The sequence below is a fragment of the Erithacus rubecula genome, assembly GCF_903797595.1.
Source record: "Erithacus rubecula genome assembly, contig: scaffold_335_arrow_ctg1, whole genome shotgun sequence".
NCBI classification, from domain to species: domain Eukaryota; kingdom Metazoa; phylum Chordata; class Aves; order Passeriformes; family Muscicapidae; genus Erithacus; species Erithacus rubecula.
This window is the reverse complement of record NW_027635996.1, coordinates 59,811-75,939: the sequence shown is the minus strand read 5'-3', so window position 1 is coordinate 75,939 and position 16,129 is coordinate 59,811. Positions and strand designations below refer to the sequence as shown.

Sequence of the window (16,129 nt, the reverse complement as noted above, 5' to 3'; positions counted from 1 at the left end):
TCTGGGGAGCCAAAACTTAAGGGGACAAATGTGATGAACTTGCCCTGATGATGGGAAATCCCAGGTACATTTGGTTCCACAGCAATCTGTGGAAATGCCCGTGTGTCCCTCAGGCTCTGATTCCCTGGTGAATCCACTGCACCCTGCCCTGAATTCCCCTGCCTGGGCACTCCCTGCTCCTGCTGGAACACCCCTGTGCCCCAGAGCCACGTGTGGAGCCCCTGCTCCATATTTCCACACTTTTTTCTCTCTTTTCTGGTGTCCACATCCAGAACCCAAACATTCTTTCCGGGAGGTTCCAGAAGGCTGCAGGTTTTGTTCAAGGAGGAAGGTCCTGGTCAGGTTGTTGAGCAGATGTCTTTGCAGCAGTTCTGGGGCTCTCTCAGTGCCTTGGGGACAGGCACCAAATGATCAATTGCTGCATTTCTGGACTGGTTCCCTCACAGCTGCCCCTGCAGGGGGGGAGTTCCAGCCAGCCCTGCTCTGAAAACCATCAAAGGGCCTCACAGAGCCACTGCTTGGGTTCACACTGGCTTTTGTGCTTCTTGCAGGGCTGAGCAAACCACAGCCAGGCCTTTTTTGGCCACAGAAAGAATTCTCACCTTTGCAGCAGCTCGAAAGCTGCGAGAATCAAAGCCAAGGGGGCGGGGGAGCCTCAGGTCCTGGCTGCCACCTGGGGCTGGCCAGAGCAGGGCTGGCCAATGCCCATCCCTGGGCACTGGGGCTGGGCCCACACTTGGATGGCCACTGGATTCAAGGAGCAGGAGTTTGGGAGCTCCTTTCTGCCTGGGGCTCCATTCCCCAGCTGCTCTTGCTGGCTCAGATCCTGCAGGGGTGGAGTGAGAATGGGGAAGTCTGGAATCGCCCAGAGCCACCATCCCCCAGAACTGGAGCTCTTCCTTCTGCTTTGGGAGAGACAAAGTGGAAGTGTGTGGGGGAGGGCCACAGCCCAACACCCCTATCCCCCACAGCCTCCCCAACCCTCCCAATACTCCCTGCACCCCCTGTACCTCCTTTTCTCCCACCCTGGAGTTCCCCCAACCCGTTGCCTCTTCAGGTGCCCCCCAGGATCATCAAGGCACGGATTGGGGGGTTGTGAAATTAAGGAATTTAAAAAAGGAAACTGAAATGAAGGGAGGAAGAAGCCTCTGGGGGGTGATGGGGGTACAGACTATGAGCCCCTTGGAATCTGTTGGGTTTTGGGTGACCCCCCAAACCACAGGAACCCCAGGGGACACCTCTGTGCCCTAGATCACCACAACAACTGAGGCACCCAGGGAAGGATCTGTGACCCATGGGCCCACCCAGCCACTGCCCATCCCTAGCACCCCCATTCCACTGGGACTCCAATACAGGGACCCCAATTCATTATGATCCCCCTTCCCTAGGACCCCCATCTCAGGAGTGACAATCCCCAGGGTCTCCATGGGCAAGGAACCCCATTATTAAGGAATCTACTCCAGCCCTTACAGTCCCCCTTCTCCAGAACCTTGATCCTCCCAGTACCCACCATTCCTCTGGCACCCTCATCCCTCGGACCCCCATCCATGACCCCAAATCCCTGCAGCCCCCATTCTGCTGGAACCCCCATCCCTGAGTGCTCCCAGCTCTGGTGACTCCCCCTCTACAGGACCCCCCCCATTGCTCTGCACACCAATCCCTAGCCCCCCACTGCTTGGAACTCTATATCCCACCTTGTGCCACCTACCCTTGTCCCCAGCCTCCAGCCAGGGGACAGGAGGTCCCAGCAGTGAGTGACAGCCAGTGCCCATGGCCTGGGACACTGGGATGGCCGGGAAGGTGGCGCTGCTCCTGTGGGGTGAGTGCCTCTGGCATGGGTCTGACACCCTGGGGATGGGTCCTGGTGAGGCAGAGAGCGGTGGGGAGGGGGCACAGGGGGACTGTGGGGCTACCTGAGGACCCCAAGGCAAAAAGAGCCAGGGCATGGGCATGGACCCCAGTGTGACCACAGGCATGGGATGGCTGTGGGGACAGGAACAGAGGGACAGGAACAGAGGAACTGGGATGTTGAGATGGCCTCCAGGTTCTGCTGTCCCTGCAGGCCCCCCCCCCCCCCCCCCAGCTCTGTCCCTCTCCCTTCCAGCCCAGACCCTCGGCCTCACTGGTGAGTCTGCACTGCTGTGGGACTGAGTGACACTGAGCTGATAGGGCTTGGGGACTGCCGGTGCCACCATGTGGTACAAGGACGGGCGGCGCTGGGGGCAGGAGGGACCCGACAGCTTTACTGTCCCCAATAGGGGAACATACATGTGTGACAGACCTGGCACTGGGCTCAGACCCCCCTTTGAGGGTCTTAAATGGTGAGGGGGCATGTGTGCCCTGGCATCTTCAGGGTTCCTGACAGCTCTGGGTGGGCTCTATGCCTGAGTCACACCCCTCATGTGACCTCAGAGTTCGTCCCCTACACACGGGGATATCCCAGATCATCCCATTGTCCTGAGAGCCCCTGTTGCAATGGGGGACCCATGGTGCCTCCCAAGGCCTTTGGCATCCCCCAGACTCCCCAGATGTGACAGGTCCTTCCTGTCCCACACAGCGTCTTGTGCTGCAGCTGCCGGCATGGGCACTGCTGGAGGGGGACACGGTGACACTGCGCTGCTGGGGCTGGCAGGATGCCACAGTCACTGGAGTACAGTTTTACCATGGGGACAATGATCTGGGGGGACCCCTCTGTGGGACCAAGCTGTCCCTGTCCCCCCTGCAGCTGCACCACAGTGGCTGCTACAGCTGCGGCGTCTGGGTGAGCTCTGGGCCATCACTGTGCTGGGAGATTTCATTGCCAGTGACGGTGACAGTGACAGTACATGGTGAATGTGGGAAAGGGGATGGGAAAACCCACCATCTTCCCACCTTTCTTCCACCACTGCCTGAGTCCCACATCCCTCCTTCCTTCCATCCCTGGGTCACCCAGGCTTCCCATGTCTGTCTCAGTTCCATTCATATTTGTCCTGGTCCCTCTCCTGGTCCTCCTCATCCTTGCCTGGCATCCCGTACCCCTTCTGAGTTCCCAGCTCCATCCTCTGCTCTCCCTTCCCTACCTGGCTTGATTCCACCCCTCCCTGCTTCCCCCCAGTCCCTCCCTGGGCTCCCCCCACCACTCCCTGAGCCACCCCACATCCCTCCCTGGGTCAGCTCTGCCCTATCTAATGACTGTCCCTCATCCCATCAACTTCCCCCCTACTTGGGTCCACTTCTCCCTCAATGGGATCCCCTCCCACACACCGTACTCCCCTCCTGCCACCCTTCATACGTCTTACTTTTCCCAGATCCCCCATCCCACCCACGTCCCCATGCAGGGGTCTCACTCTCAGGGGTGTCCTTGTCAGTGCAGCCCCCTAAGGCACAGGTGGTGCTGGGGGACTGCCTGGTGCTGAGTTGTATGGTGACAAAGAGACAGGTTCCCTGTCCTTCTCCTGGCACCAGAGAGGGCTCAGGGACACCACTGGGCACTGGCCCCCGCCTTGAGCTGAGACACGCTGGCGACAATGCCAGCAGCCACTACCAGTGTGGACAGCATGGCCGAGAGTGTCCCACTGAATGTCACTGTCCTGGGTGAGTGGGACCCTCAGGCTGGGGGTAAGCTGATCCACAGCATCCCCAATGGGTGACTGCTAAACAAGACCATAAGTCACTGTCCCGGATATCAGGCTCTCTATGAAAGGCGCGTCTCCAGGTGCCACCTTGCACAGGCTCCAACATCCCCCCATGTGACACTCCCTCACCCCATTCCCTGCCCCTACTCACTGACGCTGCCCTCTCACCCCTCACTCCCTGCCCCTCACCCCTTATTCCCTGACCCTCACCCCTCTTCCCAGCCCCTTCCCCCAGCCTCAGCCCTGTCTGTGTCCCACAGTGCCCGTGGCCAATGCCACCATCACCCCCGGTCCCCCAGCACTCCAGGTGTGCCCAGGTGACCCCGTGACCCTGCGCTGCTAGGTGCAGGTGGGCTCAGCCCCTGTCACCTTCACCTGGCTACATGACAGGCACGAGGTGGCCGGGGGTCCCCTCCTGGGCTTGGGGCCGTCGATGTGGGACATTCGGGCACCTACCAGTGTGTGGCCACCAACCAGCTGGGACAGGACGGACACCGCATGTTCCGGGCACTCAGCCCAGAGCTGGCCCTGGAGGAGACAACACAGGGAACCACTGGACACCACTGGAACACAGGTGCGGTCACTCGGGGTTCCTGTGTGGGTCTGGGATCCCTGGATCACAGATGACCCTGGTTCACACTCACTCTGTCCCTGACAGTGACACAAATGGAACAGGGCACAGGAGGGGAACTCATGAGGTAACTGCGATTGCAGAACCTCTGGGGTAAGCCCCGTGACCCCAGTGTGTCCCCTCTTTTTCCTGCAGAGGCTCGTTGGTATTTCCTGCATTGGTCGTTGGGTCCCTGTTGTTCCTGGTCCTGCTCATTGTGGTCTTTCACTGGTGGATCCACATGGGTAGGTGACAGTGGGGGCAGGAGTCCTGCAGAGTGCTGAGAAGGCCCCAGAAAAGGGGGGGAAGCACCAACAGCCCTTGACTTGGGAGGGGCTGAGCTCCCAGTAACCTTGGCTCAGGGCCCTGGGGTGTCTGGGGAGGTGCTGAAGGGTCATGCAGGGATGTTGTGGGTTCTATTAGCGCTTTTTGGGGAATTCAGAGGGTGCTCCTCCCTGCCAGGCTTGGGGTTCTTTGGGCTCAGGGTGTTGGGGCAGTGGGGAAGTTCAGGTTTTCTGAGGAGCATCAGGGATACTGGGGACCCTGGAGGGAATTGAGGGTTTCCAAGAGTGGATGGGGAATCAAAGTCACCCCTCCAGGTCTGCTTTGCCAGTGACAGGAAGTATCAGGAAAGGTGAGTGCAGGCTCTGACCAGGATTTGGGCTTTTCCCCAAACCCTCAGGACCTCCCATCCCCTTCCACACACTCTCTTATTCCCTCAGGGGCCCCCCACTGGAGGATCCTCAGGCGACCTACATGGAACAGCAGGGGCCACATGGGCAACCTTGGGAACCCAGTGACATCTATGACAATCTACAGCAAAATTGTGACACTCTGGGAAGGGGGAGGCACTGGGTGACACGGGGAGCTCTCTCCATGGCTCCTGTGGTTGCCCATCCTTCCAAGAGAGGTGGTCATGAGCCAGGAGAAGGCTACTCAGGGCACCCTGTGCTTCCCATTTCCTCTCCCTGTACCCCCAGGAGCTCCCCCATCCCCTTGCCTGTGCCTGCAGTGTGAAAAATGAGGTTCACTTTCCTGGTATATGTTAAAACGCTTAATAAAAAAAGTCAAGTAGAAGACAAAAAACAATAAAGCAAAAGATTCTTCATTCGAGTACACGAAGTTCAGCCAAGAGCACACACTAACTCATAAAAAGACTTCCCTAAATGCATCAACATGTTGAATATTCATAAACCTAAATGCATTAATCAAAATCTTCCCCAACCTGTAAATCAGCTTTTATTGTGGCCCCATAATTTCCTTCCCTGGAGTTTTGGTTTTTGTCATCCCTGTCTTCATCCATACAGGATAATCCAAGAATATGAAGAAATTCCTGGTAATCTTTTTACCATTCTCTGAGTTACTTAGTGTGAGGGTCCTTCCGAGCCTCTCATCTGTTTCTGCCCAACGACTCTCGCCTGAGCCCTGCGCTGGCCAGGGATGGGAGGAACGCCAAGTGACTGTTCCGCAGGTGATGCCTACCAGGACTGGTTTCTCATGACAACTAGTCACAGGGCACTGACTCAACAAAGCTCCCACAGATGGAAGAACAATGGACTGGTCAGTATGGGCTGCCCCGCGTGTGTTCATGACGACAAAGATGGTCTGATGTGCCTTGAAGCGTCCTGTTTCCACCTGTTCCTCAGCGCAACGAGCTCCACATACAATAGTCCATAAATCTTCCCACATTTTGGCCAGAAGCCACTCGCTTTGGGAAAGGACTATAAAAGTGACTTTCGCAAAGGAGATCCCCGAGATCTCCCCAGACGGCAACGGACATCTATTGGCTGCTCCACGAGGATTCGTCTGCCAGTCTTGGTAGCTATAATCCCGACCCCCCTTTCTCTCTCTCTCTCTCTCTCTCTCTCTCTCTGTCCCACTATCGCATTTTGGTTGGCACTTAATAAAGTGCATTTCTGTAGAAGTAAACTGGTTTTGTCCCCTGCTGTGTCTTTTGCGCTCTAAGATCCATAAAAGAACCAGTCGCGACTCGCTCTTGAATTGGGCAGACCGTGACACTTAGACAAACAAAAGCTTTTTAAATCACCATGTTGTAGTCCAAGAAAAATATATTTATCACACTATTATTTCTAAGTTTTGTTAATAACAGAAATAAAATAAGCTATATTCACACAGAAAGGTTTTCCAACATTAAACTCATAGCATTCATTTTAATATTGCAAAAAGCCAATCATACAATATGTACTTATAACATGCAGGGACTCCCCAGTCCCCATTCGAGTGCTCCAAGTACCCTCAGTGATTTCCCCATTCTGTGGCCCTAGTGCTCACAGTACACCCTGGGGTTCCCCAAATTCCCCGTATTTTCAAGTAGCAGCACCTGTGTGTCTCTGGCACCAGCACACGATGGCTGCAGGCAAGAGCTGCAGCACTGGTGGCTCTGGGCTGGAGCTGCAGCACTGCTGGCTCTGGCCTGGAGCTGGAGCTGCAGCACTGATGGCTCTGGGCTGGTGATGGAGCTGCAGTACTGGTGGCTCTGGGCAGCAGCTGCAGCACTGGTGGCTCTGGACTGGAGCTGCAGCACTGGTGGCTTTGGGCAGGTGCTGCAGCACTGGTGGCTCTAGACTGGCTGCTCTGGGCTGGTGCTGCAGGTTGGGGCTGCAGGGCTTGTGCAACTCCTGGCTGTGACTGACACAGGAAACACAGCAGAGGTGGTGGGTGAGTGCAGGCTTCCTGATAAGTTGCTTTCCTGAGTTTCTAGACAGGATTATATTTTGGCAATCCTGGTCCTGTTTGGGTCATGAAAGCTGCATGGTGGTTCAGTGATTTCTCTTCTCACTGGGCCTCATTTTCTTGGAGGCAATTGAATAGATGACTACTTTGAACAAAGATGGTCTGATGTGCCTTGAAGCGTCCTGTTTCCACCTGTTCCTCAGCGCAACGAGCTCCACATACAATAGTCCATAAATCTTCCCACATTTTGGCCAGAAGCCACTCGCTTTGGGAAAGGACTATAATAGTGACTTTCGCAAAGGAGATCCCTGAGATCTCCCCAGATGGCAACAGACACCTATTGGCTGCTCCACGAGGATTCGTCTGCCCGTCTTGGTAGCTATAATCCCGACCCCCTTCTCTCTCTCTCTCTCTCTCTCTCACTCTCTCTCTCTCTCTCTCTCTCTGTCCCACTATCGCATTTTGGTTGGCACTAAATAAAGTGCATTTCTGTAGAAGTAAACTGGTTTTGTCCCTGCTGTGTCTTTTGCGCTCTAAGATTCATAAAAGAACCAGTCACGACTCGCTCCTGAATTGGGCGGACCGTGACATCTTTGGCGTAGTTGGCAATTGAATTCCTGATACTGGGGGAGTTGGGGGTTTCTGTGCACTTTGTACCAGGGGAAGACCTGTGCCATTTCAGCCGCACCTAGCCTGTCAGTGCCGCAAGGACTGAACAGTGTTAGAAAGCAAGGGAGGTGGTATTGGGTTCTTCCCGCACACAGACCCAGGTGAATAATCAACTCCATTTCAGTAATCGGAGAATTTTTTGAAAGGATCTCAGCTGAGCAAAAGATGGGACTTGTGTTTTTTGTTGTTTGCTACTTGGTGTAGTCGAGGAGACATCCATTGTGAAACTAAAGAGAACCTCCCAAGCGGTTTGGTCTCCTCAGCCACTCCAGGGATGACAGGGGGTTGTCCCCAGCAGAAGTCCGGGTGACAAGTGTTTTCCTTCCTGAAGTGGTTTTTCCCCCTCACACATTGATTGCTCCTTGGTGTAGTTGAGGAGACACCCATTGTGAAACTAAAGAGAACCTCCCAAGCGGTTTTGTCTCCTCAGCCACTTCAGGGATGACAGGGGGTTGTCCCCAGCAGAAGTCTGGGTGACAAGTGTTTAGCTTCCTGAAGTGCTTTTTCCCCCTCACACATTGTTTGCTGCTTGGTGTAGTCGAGGAGACACCCATTGTGTAACTAAAGAGAACCTCCCAAGCAGTTTGGTCTCCTCAGCCACCCAGGGATGACAGGGGGTTGTCCCCAGCAGAAGTCTGGGTGACAAGTGTTTAGCTTCCTGAAGAGGTTTTTCCCCCTCGCACATAATCGTAACTCAGAGGTTACAGTTGTTGTATAATTATTGTATTTGACTACTTGGGATAGCGAAGAGACAAGTGGTTTTTGTAGTTAAGTTAGTACCTCCCAAGTAGTGTGTCTCTTCACCCGCTCCAGGGAAGAGAAGGGATTCACAGTTTCAGCTGTGATTTTTGTGTAACTTTAAGTGTGTCTCCCTGAGAGTGGTTTTAGTCCCTTCGTAAAAATGTCTGAAAATGGTAAAGCTTCATTTTACGCTTTACTATCTAAGTATAATGCCAGACCCTCCCAAGGGGGGGAAGATTGGGACACACAGTAATTGGTTTAATTTAGAAAATGTGATTGATAGGATACATTCTTTGCAACATGAAACAAAATTCAAACTGAGCAAGAAAAATAAAACCACACTTTGCTCAGTTCCAGGCGCTTGTTTTTCAGCTGCTCTAGAATCTCGTTTTAAACGAGTGAGTGAGGAAAGTGCAGTGATAGACTCCTTGCAAAACCTGGTAGAAGCTTTGCAAAAACTATTACAGAAGAAAACAAACCAACTACAGGAGGAAAGAAATCAAGTACAAACTCTGCAAAACCAACTAGAACAGAAAAGAAATCAAGTAAAAACTCTGGAAAACCAACTAGAACAGAAAACAAATCAAGTAGAAACTCTAGAAAACCAACTAGAGCAGGAAAGAAATCACAACTATTTCCTACAACTATCACATGCCTCACAACATGCAGATACACCTAATGATACAGAAGAAAAGAAAACATATCACATAAAGCAGATATACCCACAAAGAGAACTAGTACATGTACAAAATAGTGGGGAAAATTGCTGCTCTAAAATGAGACCTCTCGTTAAAACAGAATATAGATACCTGAACAACGAGGATTTTGACCCCCACATAACCTCCAAAGAAATACCATACACTGCTACTGAATTGGCCAAATTAAAGAAAGAATACTCACGTCTCCCACAAGAATCTGAGACCGAGTATGTCTTTAGAGTTTCACTCACTGGAGGAGATCAAATTAAATTAAGTGAACAAGAAGCCAGTGGATACTGGGGGCCTGGAGTTTTCCTAACAACTGGAAACGCTCGTGTTCCATGGTCTCTGACACAGCGTGCAGCCTACTGGGCTGGGGGACATAGCCCCCTAGAAAGAGGTGATCCTCTAGCCATAACTGGCACCCCAGACCAACTCCTAAAAAACATTCAAAAAGCTGCCTGCTTGCAAATTATACATGAAATAAAATTCACTGCTGGTTATAAATCACCTATGTAACTACCTGTCAATACCCTCTTCTCTCTGGTGCCAAAGTAAAGATCAAACTGGTTATACAGGAATTGCAAAACTCCCCTATATGGCCAATCCAAAAACCCAAACGTGACACTGTAGCTGTGTACCAATACATACATGATGTATTGATAGGAGGAGAAGAAAAAGAAGTGAGGGATGTGCAACAGAAAATAAATTCACACCTAGAAAGCCCTAACTTGCAAATTGCCTCAGAGAAAATTCAAAAAGCTTCTCAGGAAGTGAAGTACTGGAAGACAGCCACTACTGGGACTGCCCCCCCCCGACAGAGTGGCCCAGAAATCCTCAGTAACAGAAGGAACTGTAAAAAATCTGGCAATAACAGAAACTGAGAACTTGGGCAACAGTGATGACAAACCTGCCTCAATGATTAAAGCAGCCTCTGCTTTCTCCCCCAAACAATCTTTGTTCACTAATTCTTTATTCATTAATGCTTCTGCTGAGCAAATTGTTGCTGGGAGACGGGGTGATACTTGGGTTGGAGTGCTGATGGTTATTTGGGGTATTTTCCAGCTTGAAGTGCGGAGTGCCTTTCTCGTTTGCAATTACACTGACTCTTATGCTGTGTTCAAAGGAGGTACAGAGTGGCTTCCTTCTTTGCAGCAAAATGATTGGGAAGTTAACAGAATTTCTGTCTGCATAGTTCCATCATTTTAACCTCCTGCCTCTTTGTGGCAGATTCTGTTGTGTTTACTTTTCACAGAATAACGCCATGGAACGTGAAGATTAATTGCTGAATCCCTCATTGAACCTGTATACAGTTATAGCACAGGACCTTACAGCTGTGTTTTATTTTGTGAAAATTCAAAATCAAAATTGAACTGTTGTACAATTTTCCCAAAAAATTATGTGTGGGAAAAACAATACAAAATATAAAGGGGAACTCAATGTTAATGTTGTAACACCTACTACCCAACCACCGGTTATACTGAGCCTGAAAATTTTTGAAATTGGACCCTATGTAATTAAGAAAACTGGCCAACAGCAAATATTGTTTAATTCGGCATGGTCTTTTAAACAAGTCAAATTGCCAATGCAAAACAATGTCTCAGTAATTCAGCCAGCTTGTTCACTTTTTCTTGGCGTGGACAAACAACCTGGTTGCAAAACTAGGATGATTCTTTCAAGAAACAAACAAGAAAAATAACCGGTGTTGTGGGAACAGGATTGGGAATTTTAAATAGCATTGATTCAGAGGTATCAATGAACAAATTGGTTGCCACCACCAGAGACCTGACCAAATTGAAAAAACCTCTGCAGTCCTCTTTAACAGCCCTGGGGATGCAACAGTGGTTATTCTCAAACATTTTACCAGATTGCGAAAAGGCAAATGTAAATTATCGCAAACTGATAATTGATGCTCTTGGTACTGCTCAAAACAACATCTCCTCAGCCCTCAGCTGTATCCAGGCACAGCTTTGGATGCAAACAGTTGTTGCCTCAATTATAAGGGAAGGGGAAGAAGGCATCTTCCCTACTGAAAACCAGACAATAATTTGGGACAATGCTAATGATTTTGAAAGGAAGTTTCAGTCCTGGTGGAATTTGGTAAACTTTACCTACAACCCCAGCACAAACACAGCCACAGCCTTTGTGCTGACAATACGCAACGCTTCAGTGCATTTGATATACCCCATCATTGCATTAGGATTGAATCACCATGGAACTATTCTCTATCCTTTTGAGCATAGAGAATGGGCCCGTCAAATTGGTGAGAAATGGCAAACTGTTAATTTGGAATCTTGCGTTGTTCGGGAGCAACTGGGTTTCATTTGTGAAAGCAATGCTATTGTGGCCCAAGACATCTGTTTAGACACAGAGCAAAATATCTGTCATTTGAAATACACCTTGATGAGACTCCTGCAACAGTGCTGGTGTACATAGGAAATGGATGTGTGTGTGTAAGAACTGCTTGCAACTCAGTGTTTGTAGAAAATGTAACAGTGCATCTAAAAAATCATGTAAATTTTTGTGTTTGTAATTTTACCACAATCATTGGCTGTGACTTTTCTTATACTGTTCCAGTTATGTTTCATCACCTTTTGCAATCCAATTTTACACTGATTCATCAGTTAGTGCCTGCTCCCATCGGGATGAACCTCACTTTGATTAAACAATTGTTGCTTCACCAGGACTTAATTGGGATCTTGGAAAAAATCAAGAAAAATGGGCAGAAGACCCTGGTGACAGTTCATCACGATGTGAGAGAAATACATCAGGTTTTAGAAAGGGTAAAAGGGGATGCTGAACTCAGGTGGTGGGATACTCTTTTTGGGTGGTCACCTACTGCTACCGGCATCCTAAACAAATTGTGTCATACCATTGTTGTGCTTTTGATTTTGGTTTTGATCAGTTTTGTTTTGTCAGTCATTCTATCCTATTCTCCTGAATTGGAGAATGGTAAAACAGCTGACACAATTGGCATCAACAATGGAAGCACATAATTTGATCACTACTATCTGCTAAAGATACCCCTAAAGTTATTGACACCAGACAAATTACATGAGCAATGAAAGTCAGGCTTTTAACAGCAAACTGATTAAAATTGTTTGTTGGCATGATCAGTTTTAGTAATGTTAAGCTTCTGATTAAGATGGTTTTGGAAAATAATAGTTTCAATCATAAAAACGTATTATAATGGATACTGATTTGTTTTAATTTTAATTGTTTGAATGTTATTGTATTGAATAATTTTGATTCTAATTGTTAGAATTTCAATTGTTTGAATGTTATTTCATTGATTTTGTTCTAATTGTTTGAATTTTAATTGTTTGAATTTTAATTGTTTGGATGTTATTTTATTGAATAATTTTAATTGTTTGAAAGTTATTTTAACTAATATCATTGTGATATGTTTGAAAATTTATTTTAATCAATTTTGTTTTGATTATTTTCACTATTATTTTCTGCTAATTTTCCTTCCTTTTCCTTTTCCTTTTTTTCACTGTTTTCCTTTTCTTTTCCTTTCCTTTTTCCTTTTGTCCTTTTTCCTTTTCTTTTCCTTTTCCCTTTTTCCTTTTCCTTTTTCCTTTTTCCTTTTCCTTTTTTCCTTTTCCTTTTTCCATCTCCTTTTTCCCTTTTCCTTCTCTCTCCCCTTTTCCTTTTCCTTTTCCTTTTCCTTTCCCTTTCCCTTTCCCTTTCCCTTTTCCTTTCCCTTTTCCTTTTCCTTTTCCTTTTCCTTTTCCTTTCCCTTTTCCTTTTCCTTTTCTTTTCCTTTTCCTTTTCCTTTTCCGTTTTCCTTTTCCTTTTCTTTTTCCTTTTCCTTTTCCTTTTTCCTTTTTCCTTTTCCTTTTCTTTTCCTTTTCCTTTTTCCTTTGTCCTTTTCCTTTCTTTTTCCTTTTCCTTTTCCTTTCCTTTTCCCTTTTCCTTTTACTTTTCCTTTCCTTTTCCTTTTCCTTTTCCTTTTCCTTTTCCTTTTCCTTTTCCTTTCTCCTTTCTCCTTCTTCCTTTTTCCTTCTTCCTTCTCCTTTTTCCTTTTCCTTTTCCTTTCCTTTTCCTTCTTTCCCTTTTCCTTTTTCCTTTTCCTTTTCCTTTTCCTTTTCCTTTTCCTTTTCCTTTTCCTTTTCCTTTTCCTTTTCCTTTTCCTTTTCCTTTTCCTTCTCCTTCTCCTTCTCCTTCTCCTTCTCCTTCTCCTTCTCCTTCTCCTTCTCCTTCTCCTTCTCCTTCTCCTTTTCCTTTTCCTTTTCCTTTTCATTTTCATTTTCCCTTTTCCTTCTTATCCCCATTTTTTTGTTTTCCCTTTTCCTGTTCCCAGGATGTGCTACCAAGGGCAGGTCCTGAAGATGCTACAAGGTCACAACATGATGCTGATGGAGTTTCTCAGCGACGCTCGTTGGTCACGGGGTGATGTGAGAGTCCATCCGAGCCTCTCGTCTGTTTCTGCCCAACGACCCTCGCCTGAGGCCTGCGCTGGCCAGGGATGGGAGGAACGCCAAGTGACTGTTCCGCAGGTGATGCCTACCAGGACTGGTTTCTCATGACAACTAGTCACAGGGCACTGACTCAACAAAGCTCCCACAGATGGAAGAACAATGGACTGGTCAGTATGGGCTGCCCCGCGTGTGTTCATGACGACAAAGATGGTCTGATGTGCCTTGAAGCGTCCTGTTTCCACCTGTTCCTCAGCGCAACGAGCTCCACATACAATAGTCCATAAATCTTCCCACATTTTGGCCAGAAGCCACTCGCTTTGGGAAAGGACTATAAAAGTGACTTTCGCAAAGGAGATCCCGAGATCTCCCAGACGGCAACGGACATCTATTGGCTGCTCCACGAGGATTCGTCTGCCCGTCTTGGTAGCTATAATCCCGACCCCCCTTTCTCTCTCTCTCTCTCTCTCTCTCTCTCTCTGTCCCACTATCGCATTTTGGTTGGCACTAAATAAAGTGCATTTCTGTAGAAGTAAACTGGTTTTGTCCCCTGCTGTGTCTTTTGCGCTCTAAGATCCATAAAAGAACCAGTCGCGACTCGCTCTTGAATTGGGCAGACCGTGACACTTAGACAAACAAAAGCTTTTTAAATCACCATGTTGTAGTCCAAGAAAAAATATATTTATCACACTATTATTTCTAAGTTTTGTTAATAACAGAAATAAAATAAGCTATATTCACACAGAAAGGTTTTCCAACATTAAACTCATAGCATTCATTTTAATATTGCAAAAAGCCAATCATACAATATGTACTTATAACATGCAGGGACTCCCCAGTCCCCATTCGAGTGCTCCAAGTACCCTCAGTGATTTCCCCATTCTGTGGCCCTAGTGCTCACAGTACACCCTGGGGTTCCCCAAATTCCCCGTATTTTCAAGTAGCAGCACCTGTGTGTCTCTGGCACCAGCACACGATGGCTGCAGGCAAGAGCTGCAGCACTGGTGGCTCTGGGCTGGAGCTGCAGCACTGCTGGCTCTGGCCTGGAGCTGGAGCTGCAGCACTGATGGCTCTGGGCTGGTGATGGAGCTGCAGTACTGGTGGCTCTGGGCAGCAGCTGCAGCACTGGTGGCTCTGGACTGAGCTGCAGCACTGGTGGCTTTGGGCAGGTGCTGCAGCACTGGTGGCTCTAGACTGGCTGCTCTGGGCTGGTGCTGCAGGTTGGGGATGCAGGGCTTGTGCAACTCCTGGCTGTGACTGACACAGGAAACACAGCGAGGTGGTGGGTGAGTGCAGGCTTCCTGATAAGTTGCTTTCCTGAGTTTCTAGACAGGATTATATTTTGGCAATCCTGGTCCTGTTTGGGTCATGAAAGCTGCATGGTGGTTCAGTGATTTCTCTTCTCACTGGGCCTCATTTTCTTGGAGGCAATTGAATAGATGACTACTTTGACCTCCTGATGATAAAAACACATGCATATCTTCTCTTTATGTTAGTGAATCAATTAGACTTTGTCATTGCACATTCAATTGAGGAGTCTTACCTAAAAATCATCTAAATTTTTTTATAAATATTGCATTACTCAGACTTCTTTGGAAGCTCATTAATTTCTTTCTGTTATCCTAAAAGTATGTATGACTTTTTCTAAGAACATGAAGGGACTATCAAAACAATGTGTCTAGTGAGACAAGAAACTTACAGCAGTCAGGGAATAATTCAGATATATCAACCAAAAAAGTTCCGATACCAGAATAATTAATAACATGTGAAATCAGACCAATTACTGTCATATATGATATTTGTGATAATTAAATTGCAAACAATATTAGCAAATAGTTGCTTTATAATTAATAGAACAATTGTATTTAATGTTATAAAGCAAAAAAGGGGTAAAGGAAATGGTTAAACAAAGCAGATGGAATCATCCTCCAGATGTTTGGTGGCAGTGAGGATGGTAATGGTTTAGGGCCTAAGAACAGCAACTAGAAATAAACTTTCAACCTTGAATTGGGCCATATCGGGATAATTCCGAAGCACTGGACACTGGACTGAGGCCTGTTGTGGGAACATATATTTAATTATATAACCCTAAGCATAATGTGCTTGCACCACCTGCAAGGTCAAACAGCGACACTGAGAAAGACCCGGAGGCTTCATGGGAAACAAGAACCCTAAAGGAGGAGAGACCCCGACCACTGGTGAAGCATGCACAATACAATGACGTAGATTTTAGGAATAGAAGCGAGGAGGAGCTTTCTAGAACATTCTGTATTAAAATGTTTAGTAACAGTATTTAAGTGAAATGTTTAGCTTGACTGATTCAGTGCAGTGTGAGAGGAAGGGCCCTACCCGTATCCCTGGTCAGGCTATCCCCCAGTCAGTTTTGCCTCAATTTTACTAAATTACTCACTGCCAAATTTTGTATTTACTTAAATCAATGTAACTAATATATTCTGATTGTATTCATTTATACAATTGTTATTAATAAATTGCTGCTAAATTTAACCTTGTTGTTTTGATTAATTAGACAAAATGAACATATCCAAATGCCCATTTATAGAATTACTGAGCACTAGAACATTGTACCATCATTCCAGTGTCTGCAACAGCTGATAAACATCAAATCAGTGCAGAACTAGATAACCATGTGTGGAAAATGATTCCCAAGCTCACTTCAAAAAT

General features: G+C 47.8%; 1 protein-coding gene and 1 long non-coding RNA gene across 2 annotated transcripts in view; both read left to right on the top strand.

The window, feature by feature from the left end:
* LOC306816019 (Fc receptor-like protein 2) overlaps positions 1 to 16,129 on the top strand; it is a gene marked incomplete at its 3' end in the record, with an annotated part of 35,946 nt that overhangs the window by 14,459 nt on the left and 5,358 nt on the right. The gene's annotated exons all lie outside the window — the stretch shown is intronic.
* Positions 1,729 to 16,129, top strand: part of LOC306816018 — a 16,665-nt gene continuing 2,264 nt past the window's right edge. Inside the window, exons 1-2 of the long non-coding RNA XR_013777555.1 lie at positions 1,729 to 1,819; positions 2,105 to 2,125. This is a non-coding gene — a long non-coding RNA (uncharacterized lncRNA). The remainder of the gene's footprint in view (positions 1,820 to 2,104; positions 2,126 to 16,129) is intronic.